The sequence below is a fragment of the Mauremys mutica genome, chromosome 11, assembly GCF_020497125.1.
Source record: "Mauremys mutica isolate MM-2020 ecotype Southern chromosome 11, ASM2049712v1, whole genome shotgun sequence".
Classification (NCBI taxonomy): Eukaryota; Metazoa; Chordata; order Testudines; family Geoemydidae; genus Mauremys; species Mauremys mutica.
In genome coordinates, this window is record NC_059082.1 from 21,183,332 (window position 1) to 21,200,384 (window position 17,053).

General features: G+C 46.7%; 2 long non-coding RNA genes across 2 annotated transcripts in view; both read right to left on the minus strand.

Annotated features, from left to right (window-relative positions):
* Positions 1 to 9,146, minus strand: part of LOC123344594 — a 28,754-nt gene extending 19,608 nt beyond the window's left edge. The window contains exons 1-2 of the long non-coding RNA XR_006572598.1: positions 8,655 to 9,146; positions 5,704 to 5,810 (exon numbers count right to left, since the gene is read on the minus strand). This is a non-coding gene — a long non-coding RNA (uncharacterized LOC123344594). The remainder of the gene's footprint in view (positions 1 to 5,703; positions 5,811 to 8,654) is intronic.
* Positions 9,147 to 14,829: 5,683 nt separating this feature from the next.
* Positions 14,830 to 17,053, minus strand: part of LOC123344593 — a 265,270-nt gene continuing 263,046 nt past the window's right edge. The window contains exon 7 of the long non-coding RNA XR_006572595.1: positions 14,830 to 14,989. This is a non-coding gene — a long non-coding RNA (uncharacterized LOC123344593). The remainder of the gene's footprint in view (positions 14,990 to 17,053) is intronic.

The following is a 17,053-nucleotide window of genomic DNA, read 5'->3' on the forward strand; positions in this document are numbered from 1 at the left end:
GGAAAGCAACGGCAGACAATCATTTCGAGCCCGTTTTCCCTGGATTACCCTGGCAGACGCCATAGTGTGGCAACCATGGAACCTGTTTTGCCTTTTGTCACTGTCACCGTATGTGTACTAGATGCCGCGGACAGAGGCGATTCAGCAGCGCTACACAGCAGCATTCATTTGCTTTTGCATGACAGCAGAGATGGTTATCAGCCATATTGTACCATCTACCATGCCATTGTAAATTGGCAAGATGATGATGGTTACCAGCCGTATTGCATTATACCTTCTGCTGCTGTCATAGGTGCCCCTGGCCGAGATCAGCCGAGGGCGCAGAAGACAAAACTGGGAATGACTCCCCGAGTCAATCCCTCCTTTATGGTATCTAAAAATAGAATAATTCCTGCATAGACTATGGGGCTAGTATAGTAGAGATCCAGTGCTTCAGAGAACCAGAGAGCACAGCCGCTCCGTGTCAGATTATGCAGGAATGATGAGCTGCATGGCATTCACAGGGGGTGCTCCTGCAACAACCCCACCTGTTGCTTCCCTCCTCCCCCAGCCTTCCCGGGCTACCGTTGCAGTGTCCCCTGATTTGTGTGCTGAAGTAATAAAGAATGCAGGAATAAGAAACAGTGACTTGTTACTGAAATGAAATGAGGGGAAGGCAGCCTCCAGCTGCTATGATTGTCCAGACAGGACATTAAGCAGTGTGGGGGAGAGGAAAACAGCATCCTGCTGCTATGACAGTCCAGGCAGTACAGAATCTTTTCTTTACACATGAAGGGCGGGGGCTGATGGAGCTCAGCCCCCTGTTGCTATGATGAAGACGGTTAGCAGGCCAACTACTTATGGGCTGATGATGAGGACGGGTACCAGTCGTATTGCACTACACCATCTACAGCAAGGCTGATGATGATGACGACGGATATCAGTCTTATTGCACCATCAGCCACCCATGATTCATTAATCATGAGGTGGGGGGGGGAGAGGATGCTACAGTACAGTGCCGCAGCATCGCGTCTACCAGCAGCATTCAGTACACATAGGGTGACATTTAAAAGAGTCAAGAGACGATTTTTTTTCCTTTTCCTTCTGGGGGTAGGGAGGGGGGGTACATTGATGAGCTATGCCCTGAACCACCGCGGACAATGTGTTTGACCGTACAGGTATTGGGAGATCAGCCAAGAATGCAAATGCTTTTCGGAGACTGCAGGAACTGTGGGATAGCTTGAGTCCTCAGTCCCCCCTCCCTCCATGAGCGTCCATTTGATTCTTTGGCTTTCCGTTACGCTTGTCACGCAGCAGCGTGCTGAGTCTTTACTACGCCGTCTGTCCGGAGATTTTTAAAAAATACTTTGGACCAGGCGTAACATTACAGTAATTCCCCTAATTAGATGCAGGAGTCTCCGAGTGAGATCACCCTGAGGACGGTCACTGAAGGAGATAGAGAGCGCATGCTGCGTGAAAGCCAGCACAAACCAGGGCCCTATGCAGCCGTGCTCGGGGAGGCAATGCTCCCTGAGTACCTCATGAAAGCCTGGCACGGAAAAGTGTGCTACCATGGAGCACCCAATAAGGCAGCTCTCCCCAGGAACCTCCTGCGGAGGCTTTTCGATTACCTCCAGGAGAGCTTCGTGGAGATCTCCCAGGAGGATTTCTGTTCTATCCCCATATATATAGACCTCCTTTTCACATAGTTCAGATTCCTGTTCCATTAATAATAAAAGTTTACATGTTTAAAGCACTTACCGACTGATCCTTCCCCTGATTCAGGGTCCGGGTTAACGGCCGGGGAGGGTTGGTAGGGGCTCTCCGTGAGGGTGATGAAGAGATCCTGGCTGTCGGGGAAACCAGCGTTGTAAGCGCTGTCGCCTGCCTCGTCCTCCACAAACCCTTCCTCATCTTCCCCGTCCGCAAACATCGCCGAGGAACTGGCCGTCGACACTATCCCATCGTCAGAGTCCACGGTCACTGGTGGGGCAGTGGTGGCAGGCTCCGGAGCATCTGTTTGCCGCTTTGGTCTTCTGGTAGCCTTGTCTCAGGTCCTTGATTTTCAGACGGCACTGCGTTGCATCCTGGCTGGATCCTCTGTCTGTCATGGCTTTGGAGACCTTCTCGTAGGTCTTTGCATTCTGTTTTTTGGAGCGCAGCTCCTAAAGCACAGACTCCTCGCCCCATACACCGAGCAGATCCAAGACTTCCCGGTCAGTCTATGCTGGGGCCCTCTTTCTATTCAGAGATTGCCTGGACTCCTCTGCTGGAGAGCTCTGCATCGTTGCCGGTGCTGCTGAGCTCGCCCCGATGTCCAACCAGGAAATGAGATTCAAACTGGCCAGACAGGAAAAGGAATTCAAATTTTCCCGGGGCTTTTCCTGTGTGGCTGATCAGAACATCCAAGCTCGGACTGCTGTCCAGAGCGTCAACAGAGTGGTGCAGTGTGGGATAGCTCCCGGAGCTACTAAGGTCGATTTCCATCCACACCTAGCCTAATTCGACATGGCCATGTCGAATTTAGCACTACTCTCCTCGTCGGGGAGGAGTACAGAATTCGAACTAAAGAGCCCTCTATGTCGAATTAAATGGCTTCCTGGTGTGGACGGGTGCACGGTTAATTCGAATTAACGCTGCTAAATTCGAATTAAAGTCCTAGTGTGGACCAGGCCTCAGTGTTTTAAAATGCTATTTTTCTTTAGTGGTAACAAGCAAAACCAACACTGTGGTGACAGAACCCCAAACCTTCACTGTTGTTAATATGAAGGCAGTAGAAATTGGTCAACTTAAAATTTTACCATACTAAACCCCTTCTTAACAGCTGTTCAGACAAAATGGAGCAACAGAGTCTCAGAACTCTATAATACTATCTAGAAATGGTAGATCTGAGTAAATTTTCTAGACAGAAAGAACTTTAAATATAGTTCTAATTCTGCATATCTAATAATGCAGTATGAGAGTCAGTTTAATATTGTAATAGATGGTGGATTGTTCTCTCATCTGAGAAAAAAATGACTAGCTCCAGGATTAAGTCATTGACAAGACAGAGGTAATCATATACATGTAGCATTATGCCTGTTTTATTAGCCTGAATCTTCTAAGTCTGCACATATTCAACAATGAAGAAATGCAAAATGGAAAATCCAATTAGCCCATGCATATGCTTCTTGAATAACTACCCCAGCTATGAACGTAGATGAACTGAATGATACACTGATAGCTTTTATACAGAGACTATAGACTACAATTTTGTAGTCTTGTATGAAGCAATTTGCCAACAGATGCGTTTGCTTTACTTACAGGTGATGGAAATATTAGATGCTGAGTAGGTTGAAAAAAATCTATCTTATATTAAAAGGATTATGGAAACCCATCTTATTTAAAAATGCATTTTAGCAAGACTAAAGCTACATGAAGGAACCAAACGAGACTGAAAGCTAAACTCTGTGTTACAGATTTTAATGTTCACATCTGTTGGAAAAATGTTCCTAGAAAAGCAACAGCATGATAGGTTTGACATAGTAATTTTCTATTAACAATTTACTTAAAATGTTTGAATCCAAACATTTTGTGATGCATTAAACAACTAAGGACATACTGTAACCAGCATGCATCATAGTCTGACCTTATTGTGACACCTCTGTACAGTATCTCAGGGTGCGTCTGCAGCTCATGTCCCAGTTAGCTTTCATCCAGCTAGTTTAGGTACCTGAGCAATGAAGCTGCAGCAGTACAGGCTTCAGCACAGACTGTACCCAGAACCTTGGGTAATTACTTGGGCAGCTAGCCCATGCTGAAGTCCATGCTGTCATAGCTTCACAGCTCCAGCACCCAAGCAGGTTTGTTACTGCAGTGTAGACATACCTCATGAATGTGTGCACACCTTTTAAGTTTATTCAGGTATTCAGAAGGGAGAGACTGCAATGGGGTAGACATGCATAAAGTTGAGCCTGTGAATAAATATCTGCAGGATCAGGACCTAAATACTTTACTGGATTGCAGTCCAGAGGACCTCATTGCTAACTGCTGAGTGCCCTTACCTTCAACTGATTTGAGCTGGCGTTAAGGCCACTTAACAATTTGTAAATATCTTACAAGATCAGCCCCCAAATTCTCCAAAGATGCATGTACTTAATGTCAGGATCCTGGGCAAAGGTAGGCAGGAGTTAGTGGCAGGAGCTTGGGAAGCAGGAACTGCAGCTCCAGCTGAGGTCAGAGCCATCAAGAATCAAGCTGAGGGTCAAAGCTGGAGACAGAGTCAGGGACCCAGCCAAGTGTCAATAACAGATACCAGAGTCAGTGTTAAGGTTCCAGGGGTCAGAGTCCAAGTCACAGCTGAGGTGAATACAGAAACAGAGAAGCAGGGACAGTCATGTCAGATAGGTAAGTTCCACATTATTGCCTGGACACTTCCTGGTATGTCCCATGGGCTTATATAGGATCAAGGATCCAATCAGGGATTGCTAAAACAACTGTCAGATCACTCAAGGCAGAACTTCCCATCATGTGCATTGTCTGCGGATTGTGGATCACCACATGTGACATGTTGCCACCACATGATTTTGTCACAATATGGAGTTTTTCTTAAAGCTTCTACCCCTGCAATCCTATTATTATTTGAGAACCTCCATTTTCATTGAAATAAACTTAATGTTTAGACTTCACAGTTGCAGAGAAAAGCCTGGAAACATGAACAGAATGGACCCTCAAGGCTCAGAAACCAGAAGTCACATAAGAATAATCCAGTACTTTTAAAAAAAATAACCTCATGATTTTTAAATCAATCTTGTGATTATTTGGAGAGGTCCAGAGTCATGGTTTTTGAACATCTTAATTTGGCTCTACTGGATTTTTTATGTGTGCGCGCACATGTCTGCAGGTCACTATCCACTGATGTGTGTACATATGGGGATTTGCATTAATATTAATAGGTGCATGCATTTGTTAATTTGATCCCACATTTCTTACTTTCAAAAATAATCAGTGAGGAAACTTTAAAACTGACTTTGTAAGAAAGGTGACCCTGAAAAGTTATGATTTACTTATATATATATATTCCATTATGGTCACATCACAAGGGTTATTTTCCTACTCAGTGTTACCAATTTTTATTTTCTAAAGCTTCATTTGCATTTACAGTGTTGTCGATGGTACAATGCTTTAGGAACAAATGGGAAATACATCTGAAGGATTCCTTCAAAACTCATGTCAAACCCATGCTGGCTGATCCCCAGATACTACAAAAAAGTCCAAGATTTCTAATTTGAGTTTATAGACCATTGGAAAATACAAACAAATGTTCAAACTTTTTCTTTTTGTTGGCTATAAAGGTCACCTTCAAAAACACAGTGGTACAACATACAGGTTTAACAATAAAAGTTATTAGACCGTTTTAAATTAGGGCAACTAGATATAGTTTCTGCACTTATCAAAGACAAAGAAAAGATTATACTGCTGTAAAGAGTTAGAAGTTTCCAGTAAAATAAAGGATTTTTTTCATCAGGTTGTTTATTTGATTTTACAACATTTTAATGTGCTTTAAAATATGTGAAATTCAAAATCAAAATATTTGGGCTACAGACTATTTCCAGCAGAGGATAATGTTTGTGTGTGATTTCTAAAGCACCGTTTCTCAAATGCAGCCACCATGACCAGGAGGTTTCTCTGCGGCCACAGCAGTTTCCTGTGCAATGGTGGGGGGGGGAAGCATCAGCCACTCACCTTCCTCCTGTTGCTCCTGCATGCACTGCCTCTCTGGAGACACAGGTGGGACACACAACGCTTAAGGAACAAGGTGAGGCGGCGAGGCGAGCAGTGGATGGGGGAGCCTGGTGCGGGAGTAAGGAGGCAAGTGGGGGTGGGGTGAGGAGGCGAGGAAGCAAGCGGCGAGGCAAGCAGTGGCTGGGGGGGGTGAGGAGGCGTGCGGTGAGGCGATTAGTGGGCAGAGGGGGTGAAGAAGTGAGCAGCGAGATGAGCAGTGGACAGGGGGGCCTGGCAGGGGAGTAAGGAGGCAAGCAGGGGTGGGGTGAGGAGGCGAGAGGTGAGGGGGGTGAGGAGGTGAGGAAGCGAGCAGCGAGGTGAGCGGTGGGCGGGGGGGGTGAGGAAGTGAGCAGGGGCGGCATCTTATATGGGCTCGAGGTGCGTAAGCACCAGGAATATTCAAGGCTGAGGGCTCTGCTCCACCAATATTTGGAGCTGGGTTTCTCCCCTGCCCCCACCTCAGAGCTTCCCTGCCTGAAAGAAAACAGCCAGTGCCTCTCTCCTTTGTTTGTGCTGCTTCTGCCTAAAGCTATAGAGATCAGCAGCCGGCAGCCTCTTGGAGCACCGGGGGAGGGGAAGAGGGAGAGAGGAGGAGGAGGAAGGAGGCACACAGGTGCTTGGGAGCTCTCTCCCCGCCCCTCCCCCGGCACCTAGGGGCAGCAGCAGGGGTGGGGAGGCCACACATGATGGCAACCCCCTGCCCCGGTGTGACGAACTGGGAATGTTCTTAATGTTTTCTCTGAATACTGTGTTGGTGCCTCAGTGTCCCCTATGCAGTTCTTAAGTATCTAGGTGGTGGATCAGGGTGTGTGATTGCTACAGAGCAAAGGGCCGGTGCACCTAAATGCCTGACACTGTCTCCTAGCAACTGATGGCCTGGGCCCCTCCTCTGCAAAGGTGCCAACTGAAGGTGTTGGAGACAAAGAGGTCAGGTGACCTCCTGGCCCGGGAAAGGAACTGAGCAGAGAGGAGGGGGTTTGGGAGTCTGGAGCTGGCTGGGGACGAGGAGTGAAGTGCAGACGGGGGGGTCTGGCTCACTGCCCCCAGAATGGACCCGGACGAGGCGTCCGGTTCACTGTACCTACAAGCTCTGTTTTAGACCATGTTCCTGTCATCGAATAACCCTCTGTTTTACTGGCTGGCTGAGAGTCACGTCTGACTGCAAAGTGGGGGTGCAGGACCCTGTGGCTTCTCCAGGACAACGCCGGGGCAGGCTCACTGTGGGAAGGGCACGGAGGGGCAAAGGATGCTGAATGCTCCAAGGAGAGACCCAGGAGGTGAAGCCGTGTGAGCTTCTTGCCCTGCAGACAGTCTGCTCCAAGGGAGAGGAGGCTCCCCAAAGTCCTGACTGGCTTGGTGGGGAGCAGTTCCAGAGCATCGCCCGGTGACTCCATGACACCCGGTACCCACCATAGGGGAGGCAAGTGGGCTTTCTGGACCTGAGAGAGTCCCTAGGAGCATGTGCAGTGACTGTGGTGCAGAGTGAGTGTGCTGCGGGGTGGGAGGAGGGGGGAGAGGACGGGTCCCTCCCCTGGAGCTTGCTGCTGCCGGTAATGGGGTGGGGGGGGAGTCCTCTCTGGCCATAGCCCTGGGGCAGCCTGTCTGCATCCCAAGTTCCTTATCCCCAGTCCTGCCCCATCCCAGAGCCTGCACCCCCAGCACCCCAACCCTGAGCACCCTCCTGCACTGTGAACCCCTCATCCCCAGCCCCACCCCAGAGCCCTCACCTGAGGGGAAAAATGTGCAACTTAAATTTGGTGGTCAGTTTGGAGTATCGTGTTTAGCACAATACTTGATTATTTTACACCCCTTTAAAGTATATAACTAGTCGTATACAGGTGTTACAAAGTGGGAATGTTCTTAATGTTTTCTCTGAATACTGTGTGGGTGCCTCAGTTTCCTCTATGCATTTCTCAAGGATCTAGATGGTGGGATAAGGGTGTGTGATTCTTGTAGAGCCCTAGAGTGCCAGTGTGATGCCGTCTGCACAGAGAATGGCCAAAACCCTGTCTCCGGGCAACTGATGGCCTGGGCCGCTCTCCTGCAAGGTGCCAACTGAAGGTGTTAGAGAACAAAGAGATCAGGTGGCCTCCTAATTCCTGGAAAAGAGACAAAGGCCAGAGGAGGGAGTGTCAGTGCCTGTGCGGACTTCCGGGAAGCACATGGTGTGGAAGGGGATGCCGGGATGCTTTGGAACTACTCCATACAAAATCAGTCAGGACTCTGGGGGAGCCTCCTCTCTCTGAGCAGACTGTCTCCAGGGCAAGAGGCTTACACCTTCCTGGGTCTGACCTCGGAGCATTCAGCATGCCCTTCCACACCATGCGCTTTCCGCAGCGAGTGTGCCCAGACAGGTCCTGGGGCAACCAGAGGTCCCTGCACCCCAACTCTGCAGTCAGACGTGACTCTCAGCCAGCTGGTAAAAACAGAAGGTTTATTAGACGACAGGATCACAGTCTAAAACAGAGCTTGTAGGTACAGAAAACAGGACCCCTCAGTCAGGTCCATCTTGGAGGGTGGGGAGCCTAGACCCAAGTTCTGGGCCTCTCCCCATTTCCCTGGCCAGCTCCAAATTGACACTCCCTCCTCTAGCCTTTGTGTCTCTTCCGGACAAGGACGCCACCTAATCTCTTTGTCCCCAACACCTTCAATTGGCACCTTGCAGGGGAAACTGAGGCACCCACACAGTATTCAGAGAAAACATTAAGAACATTCCCACTTTGTCACAACAGGTGCAACAAAATTTAATACCGTATATTGAAGCAGGCAAGTGCTGCTTCTGACTTTCCACTTTTAATTGACCCTTGTAATCTTGTGGAGCCGACAATTGTATCTTCATTTTATATCGGCTTACAGGGCGAGAGCGGGGGGGTACGACCACCATTTTGGGCACCACCAAAAATTATACAAACCTGCCGCCTATGGAAGTGAGTGGTGAGACAAGCAGTGGACGGGGGGGCCTGGCAGGGGAGTAAGGAGGCAAGCAGGGGTGGGGTGAGGAGGCGAGAGGTGAGCGGGGGGTGAGGAGGTGAGGAAGCGAGCAGCGAGGCAAGTGGGGGGATGAGGAGGAGAACGGTAAGGCGATCAGTGGGCGGGGGATGAGGAAGCGAGCAGCAAGGTGAGCAATGGGTGAGGAGATGAGAAAACAAGATGCGAATGGCAGTGGGCCCTGGCGGAGGAGTAAGGAGGTGAGCGGTGAGCCAGCAGCAGGGTGAGGAGGGCGAGTGGGGGTCTGGCTGCGAGCGGGGGAGTAGACGAGTGGGGGTGGGGTAAGGAGGCGGGAGTGAGCAGCGGGGAGTTGAGGAGGTGAGCAGCAGGGGACTGCGGGGTGGGGGTGAGGTGAGTGGCAGGGAGGGCCCTGGCCAAGGAGTAAGGAGGCGAGCCAGCAGCAGGATGAGGAGGTGGGCAGGGGGTCTGGCTGCGAGCGGGGGAGTAAGGAGGTGAGCAGTAAGCCATCAGCAAGTGGGAGTTCTCACAGCAGGCGCGGGGCAGGCATGTCTGTGGCAGGGGATTGAGGAGGTGAGGGGTGGGTGGGGAAGTGAGGAGGGACACAGGAGGCGAGTTGTGGGTGGGGGGGTGAGAAGGCGAGCGATGGGCACATGGGCAGCGGATAGAGCCCCCCTTTGGGGAGGCTAGCCCCTGACTCCACCCCTTCTACCTGCTCTCCTCCCCAGCAGATGGAGCCCCAAGACCCCTGCACCTGGAGCCACAAGATCTGCCCCCGCCCATACCTGCCCGGAGGAGCCCCAGGCTGGCCAAAGCCCAGAGCGCCCCATCCCCCTCATCCAGAGGAGCTCTGGGCCGGCCAAAGCCCTGAGTTCCCCCACCTGCCCGGAGGAGCCCTGGGCCAGCCGCAGCCATGCCTCCCCTCTCCTCCCCAGACCCAAGCCACCCAGATATGTTTTTCATTATTATTTGGACTTCTATTATGTCAAAGCATTTTTAAATTTACTTCAGAATTGTTACATGGACAACCACTTTTACCAAAAAAACCAAAAGAAACAATAATAAAAAAAGACAAGAATGTGCAAAGCACCTTATTTGTGTTTCTATTCTGTTAGGTCCAATAAAGAACAGAGATAACTGTGCATGATTTTTATTACTGAGTCTGAAAAAAAAAATCCCAAATCTTACATAAATAAATTACAATGATTTGGATCTATATATGTGCATATTGCTTTATTAACTTTAGAAAAAATAAATAATTTTAGGAAAAAAAGTGTCAGTGCGGCCACCAGCAAAAGTTGGTGGCTGGACTCTGAGGCCACCAAAAAATTGGTTGCAAGAACCCCTGTAAAAGCACACTAATTGGTCCATAGGTGCTGGTGCATACTAAAGGGTCCCTAGCACACTTTAAAGTAGTGCTGTATGAGACATTACTATGTTAAAGTGCTCTAGGGAACATTACATAAAGATTACTTATTACAGTAGTATGTATAGTACAATATAGTCATACTACTGTAATGACTAATGCATATACTTGTTAAAGCAAATATAAATATATACAGTATATAAAAAGGAAGTCCTGAAATCTATGACTTTTGCATAGCTAATAAAATTTAAAACATACTAAAAATAACCTCTAAAAAGAAATTAATAAACCCCAAAATGGAAGCCCTAAATATATTTTTAGTAGCGGCGTGATATTTATAGCCACTGCATCTCAGATAATTATTGAACACTGACAACTCCACTTTCTAAAACTCCTTTAATTTGTTCTTTGAGTAAGAGAAAATTAGGAAAGATTCAAAAATGATGTTTAAAGTCCCAGCAAGAACAGGCCTGGATATCCCTGACTATACCTGTGGATTTGTTTCAGGGGATGAAAGAGGTAAACAGTTAGCTACAGAGCTGAGTTACAGTTTGTTCAAATGAATTCTTATCTAAATCAATTTTAAGTGCAATTAGAAAATGGCATTTCCCTGTAATGTATTAAATGATGCTCCCACCCACCCCCGGCCCATTTTATGCAGCTATAAGCATAAACTTTAAAGGAAATTACTCTCAGAACTTTAAGCCTTATTTTGGGTTTTGAAGCCCTAGTACAAATGGCAATGTCTCTATGTGGTCCCATCCTAAAAAACAATAAGTACTGTTTAACTTTAAGCACATAAGTTGGTTGTTGACTTCAGTGCATAAAGTAGAGCACATGTTTCATTGTTTGCAGGATTGGTGGCTAATATTTTTTAATGGGGGACACAATGATAAATGCATCAATGCATAACAGAAACCCTTGTACTTTATCCTTATCCTCACTCCCAGTGTGTTGACTCCCCATTCACTTTACAAGAAGTTTAAAGGATGATCTATAGCTTCAATTTTTCCCTCTTCTACAACATCAGCCTAAGAGAATTCTCCAGTATTGCATATTTTATCTAATCTTTAAGAGCTGGATATTTTGCATCTTTCCACATTATTGCAATTTTTCTTCTTGCCAAAGTCACCACCAAATCTCAACTGAAGCTTTAATAACGTCCAGGAGACATTTGCTAATAGAGGCATTGTAGGATCTAACACTGACTCAAATGAGTCCTTCTAGCATATGCTGTCCATGTGTATTAATGATCCCAACTATTAACAATATTTTACACTTATACAGTGTCTGCCATATAAGGGATCTCAAATCACTTTCCAAACATTAACATCCCAAGATCACTAAAAAATGTGTAAATAAATGTGCTTTTCACTTAAGACTATGTCTGCCAAGTGCAGGGCCGGCTCCAGACCCCAGCGCGCCAAGCGCGCGCTTGGGGCGGCGTCCCGCAGGAGGGCGGCAGGCGGCTCCGGCGGACCTCCCGCAGGCACGCCTGCGGAAGATCCGCTGGTCCCGCAGCTCCGGTGGAGCATCCGCAGGCATGCCTGCGGGAGGTCCACCGGAGCCGCGGGACCAGTGGACCCTCCGCAGGCACATCTGCGAGAGGTCCACCGGCGCCGCGGGACCGGCGACCGGCAGAGCGCCCCCTGCGGCGTGCCGCCCTGCTTGGGGTGGCGGAAATCCTAGGGCCGCCCCTGGCCAAGTGAATTGTGTACTGGAGAGAATTTTTACAACTGAATTATAAGCCCCTGAAAATAGAGGTTTGTAACTGATATACTGACAGCCCCTTAATTTTAGTGCAACTAACAAGTGCTGCTGTAATTCATTTACATAAAAAAAGTTAAGAAGAAACAGTTATTTGTTTTTATGTACCTTACCATGGCAAAAACAGATGACTGTTAAACTGAAAGAATGAAACAAATGCCTTGAATACTGACTGACTGTGAATGAATTAGATTATAATGGAAGAATCTTGATAGATACCATAGGTCTAAAGTTCAGGTCAAGTTTCTCTCTAGAATTTGCATATTTAGTGGTTTTGCAAAAGGCAGAACCTCCTGTATATCTGTAGCAGCAAATGAATGTTAACATTATTCAATCTGTTCACCACAGAAAGTTACATAAAAAATAGTTCTTATGTCAACATTTCTAGAAAGTAATCTTCTGGCTAGGTTTCTAAATTAAAAATTATACATATATATAATTATTGTTTTGCCTTTAGATCTTTACCACAAAATAATTCATGAAATATAAAGTTAAAATTTAATTCTCTCTCCCGTAAAGTCCTCTTCTGTAAATATCACTAGAAGGGAACACGTATGGCAGACTGTGCTTTTCACAGGCTTCATATGGACCAAGACAAAAAGCTTTACTACTTGATATGTGTATTGCTTGACAAATTGTGCTAAACAACTAATTATGGATTACTATTTAATATTATTTGTATTATTATTACTTGTAATACATAGTAGCCCTGGTAATGGACCAGGACCCCACTGGGCTAAGAACTGTACAAACACAGAACAAACCCTATGGGGCTGGGACTAACTAAGGGCTTGTCTTCACTACTGGGGAGATTGACGCGGCTGCAATTGATGCATCCGGAGTCAATTTAGTGAATCTAATGAAGACTTATACTTCAATTTAGCCAATCTAATGAAGACCCGCTAAATTGATGTCAGCGCTCTCCGGTCAATTCTGGTACTCCATGTCCTGATAAGTTGATGGGAGAGCATCTCCCGTTGATGCAGTGAAAATACCGCAGTAAGTTGACCTAAGCTGCGTCAACTCCAGTTACCTTATTCACTTAGCTGGAGTAGCGTACCTTGGGCCTTGGCTACACTTGCGAGTTACAGCACAATAAAACAGCCCCGGGCGCCCTAGCTCACTCCCCATCCACACTGGCAAGGCACGTAGAGTGCTCTGACTCTGCAGCTACAGCGCTGCTGGTACTCCACCTTGGCGAGTGGAATAACATTTGCTGCGCCCCCGCTGGAGCGTCGTGGTGCCAGTGTGAACAAGGTGTTGCGTTATTGCGCTGTGATCAGCCTCCGGAAATGTCCCATAATCCCTTTAAGTCAAGTGACCACTCTTTTCATTGTTGTGAAATCAGCTGCAGGAATGCGAAATGCCCTTTCAAAGCTCCGTTTCAGAGAAGCCAGCTGCTTATCAGCTCAGAGAAAAAGAAAACATTTACTGTTTGCTTTGAGTGAGAGAGAGGCGGGGGGTGGGTCTGAATTTACAAGACAGCATGCTGACACACTCTCATAATGCACCGCTCCCAATGCCGCTGCAAGTGCCGCAAATGTGGCCACGCCAGTGCGCTTGAAGCTGTCAGTGTGGACATACTGCAGCGCTTTCCCTACTGCGCTCTACGAAGGCGGGTTTAACTCACAGCACTCTACATCTGCGATTGTAGCCATGCCTTTAACCCAATAGTGTAGACAAAGCCTAAGTAAAGTTAGAAACAATAGGTAACTTTATTTATAGTATTCTAGCTGCACAATAATTACGTTGAACATCACCTACATGGCACCATTGTGCTTTTCAAATTAAGGCCCCAATTCTGCAACGCACTACAACAGGTGCATAACTTTAAGCGTGTGCTTACATCCTATTCCAGTCCAGGGAGCTTAAATACTTGCTTAAAGTGAAGTATCTGTTTAAGTGCTTTGCTGAATAGGGAATTAAAAACCAGCCTACAAGTGTTGATGAAAAGGAGTTTAATTCTTCCCAAACTACTCCATAGCCCAACACACTACACCATTTTAAGAAATTAAATCATTGGCTCCTTTCAAACACATAAGATGTTGGCTGTTTTATTCATTTTAATCCCACATAGAGTGAATAACTGTACATGATATTTTATGCTATGGTGCCAATCCTAGATGAACTACGCTTGGCACAGGGCCTGAGCCATATAGTGCGGAAAGTGGTGTTGTATAACCTTTATGCTCCCCTGATCCTTGAGTCTGTTGGGACCAGTTCTGTGCCCTTTATAAAATAGAGCAGCTTCAAGGTTATTCTAAATTATGGCTGCCTAAAAAATTTCCCAAAGGGTTGCAGCCAAAAATTCTAACAGTCTAGCTGATTCTAGTGGCTCCTTTCAGAGCAAATGGTTCTGATTCTGATGTGGGCCAGATCCTTTAGTGCAGTGCAGTCAGGCCCTAAAGTCAGTTTAACTAACCCACATAGGATAACTCTAGTGTATTGACGTAGACCTATCATAGGGTTTTTTACACCATTCCTCCTCCCTGCTGCCAGCATAGCAGGAGGAAGGAACACCCTAGGGGACAGAGGCATACTAGAGAAAAAGAGGTATGGCTGAGATGGGGCTTCACTTTACTGATCTTCAGCTGTGGTTTTGGTCCTGTGCAGATATTGTAGTTTACTATAGGTTAAAGCAACCCCTCTGCCTGTTCTAACATGAGGCACGAGGCTGGCCTGCACAGATCTTCATCAGGACCAGAGGAGTGCACCCCAAGGGATGGCCTGTGTAACACCATCATCTAGAGAGGGGCTGCTCTTAATTTACAGTGGTGTGAAATCAGCATCAGGCCTTCTGCATTCTACTATGTCAAATCTCAAAAACTCCTATGTATGTACTTTCTGATCTTCTTGATTCATGCCTCAAGGCACAAGAGTGTAAGAGAATGGGCAGCATTCTCTTCATTTAGACCCTTAACAATGCATTAAAGTAATTATGAGATGAATTAAATGATCCAAGAATGATTTCAGACTAGAGGTCTCTGGATAATGTATTCATGCTCAGGTTAGTTAGCACTGGACATTCAGCTGTGTTCTGGCAGGTGGCAAGCTGGAGAATAGGTTTTATATCTACTGTAGTGGTCCGCCATTCTTCACAAAGAAACTATTTTTATCCAATGTGCCATTCATTCAGACATTTTAAATAGGTTTTTGTTCTTGTCAGCACTGAAAATGAAAGTAAACATGAGTGCAGTTGTGACAGGGAAGACAGGTACATAGTTTTAAGGAGACAGAATGGCTATATGGTTCTTCGATTAAGTCCCCGTTTTCATTTAGCATTTACTCTAGTGCTATGGTCTATTTAACTTTGAAAGAGCTGATCTCTGTGCCATTTTCAATGCACACCTTGATCCTGCATCAATCCACATAGAAACCTTTCATCTAGCTAACAAAATTTGGGGATGAGAATAAAAGTGGTTATCTGAAGTACCAAAAGCAACTTGAACATTCATACACATTTCTAAATGTTGCTTAGCAACACAAACTATTCAGCATAAAGATGTGCTGATATGATCCATAACTAAGACCAGTGTCACTTTAAAATATCAATAAATGAAGGGCATAATTTATTTAAAGAGCACCAACCCCCTTTGTGCCTCCGCTGACAAGGATGATCCCTTTGCTCCCTCTGATAAAGCATACTTGCAGCCCCTGCAGATGAGGTTCTCCATTCTCACCCAATCCACCATCTCACCCACAAAACACCCTTACTTTTCTGCAGACATCTCCAGCAAAAGCATTTTGGCCATTGACATTTTGCCATGAGGAAGGAGGTACCATGTGTAATCCCACAAGTCACGCAGCTCTGGGACTGCTTCCGTACAATTGGAAATCAGAATTCCTGCCACCCTTGAAACAAGCCTGGCATTTTCAGAGCCAACCCACTAAAGGCCTGATCCAACTCTCATTAAAGTTGGTGGAAAGACTCCAGTTGACTCTGATGAGAGTTGGATTGGGCCCTTGTGGCCTACAGGAAACTTAAGGAACAATGACGTTGCAATAAAGCATTTTCCTGAAACTTCTATTTGAAATGTGTGATTTCTTAAACCTTTTTTACAAACCCTAAGAACTGGGAGCAACTTCATGTCCCTTTACATTAGGTGAAGTGAGATATGGTACGGTGTGCAATTGGAGATAAACAGGCAAAACAACATGACAACCATTCGAGGAGAGAGAAGTTACAGAAACATCAGATCTTTTAAACATTTCTGCTGTCATTAGTGAGAGGATAATCATCATGCAATTTCTTGCCAGCTGCATTCAAGCTCCTTCATAATCATTATGGGTGAAATTTGCAGCACTGTTGGAACCATGTAAATTTATATTGTAGTGATGGGTGAAACTGCTGCTACCAGACCTATGCACCACCTAAGTCCCAGTGAAGCCCCTGAGAAGAACGTCTGCATCAAGGGTAATGTTGTTTGATGGCTTTAATGAGACTGTTAAGTTTCTCTTTTATTGTTTCAACATATAAACAAAACAAATCTGTAAAAGCTGGGGGTTAACATATGCTAGTGATACGTGTGGGGTATGTGCTAGCTTGGTATCCAGGTTTTAGAGTCTAGGTAGGGCTTTAGAATTTTGCATTCTTTTTTGCGTTTTCCTCATTAGTTCTACTTCTGCAATCAGACCCCGTGGCCCCACAAACATTTTTTTCAGTCAGTTTTCGCCACACGTTACAGGGGCAGCTCCAGGCACCAGCGCTCCAAGCGCGTGCTTGGGGCAGCAAGCCGCGGGGGGCGGTCTGCCGGCGCCGCGAGGGCGGCAGGCAGGCTGCCCTCGGCGGCGTGCCTGCGGAGGGTCTGCTGGTCCCGCGGCTTTGGAGGAGCTCCCGCAGGCACGCCCGCGGGAGGTCCGCTGAAGCCGCGGGACCAGCGGACCCTCCGCAGGCAAACCGCCGAAGGCAGCCTGCCTACCGTGCTTGGGGCGGCAAAATCCCTAGAGCCGCCCCTGCATGTTAGCATGGTGGGCTCTCCGCCAGGACCATGCGATTTACTTAAGAATAAATGCAAATTTATAAATGATTTATTGTTTTAAAATAAAAACACACAGTTCCTCAGGGCCCAAAGTCAGTTCTGAACCATATCAATGGGCCAGTAAAATATACCAGCCTAATGACATACTAATGTGGCATCAGTGAGAAAGACCATCTTACAAAGTCCAGCAATGCTGGCTTCATACCTCACTGCAGGACAGAGAATGATCACAAGCTTTTTCAGAAGGGGGCAT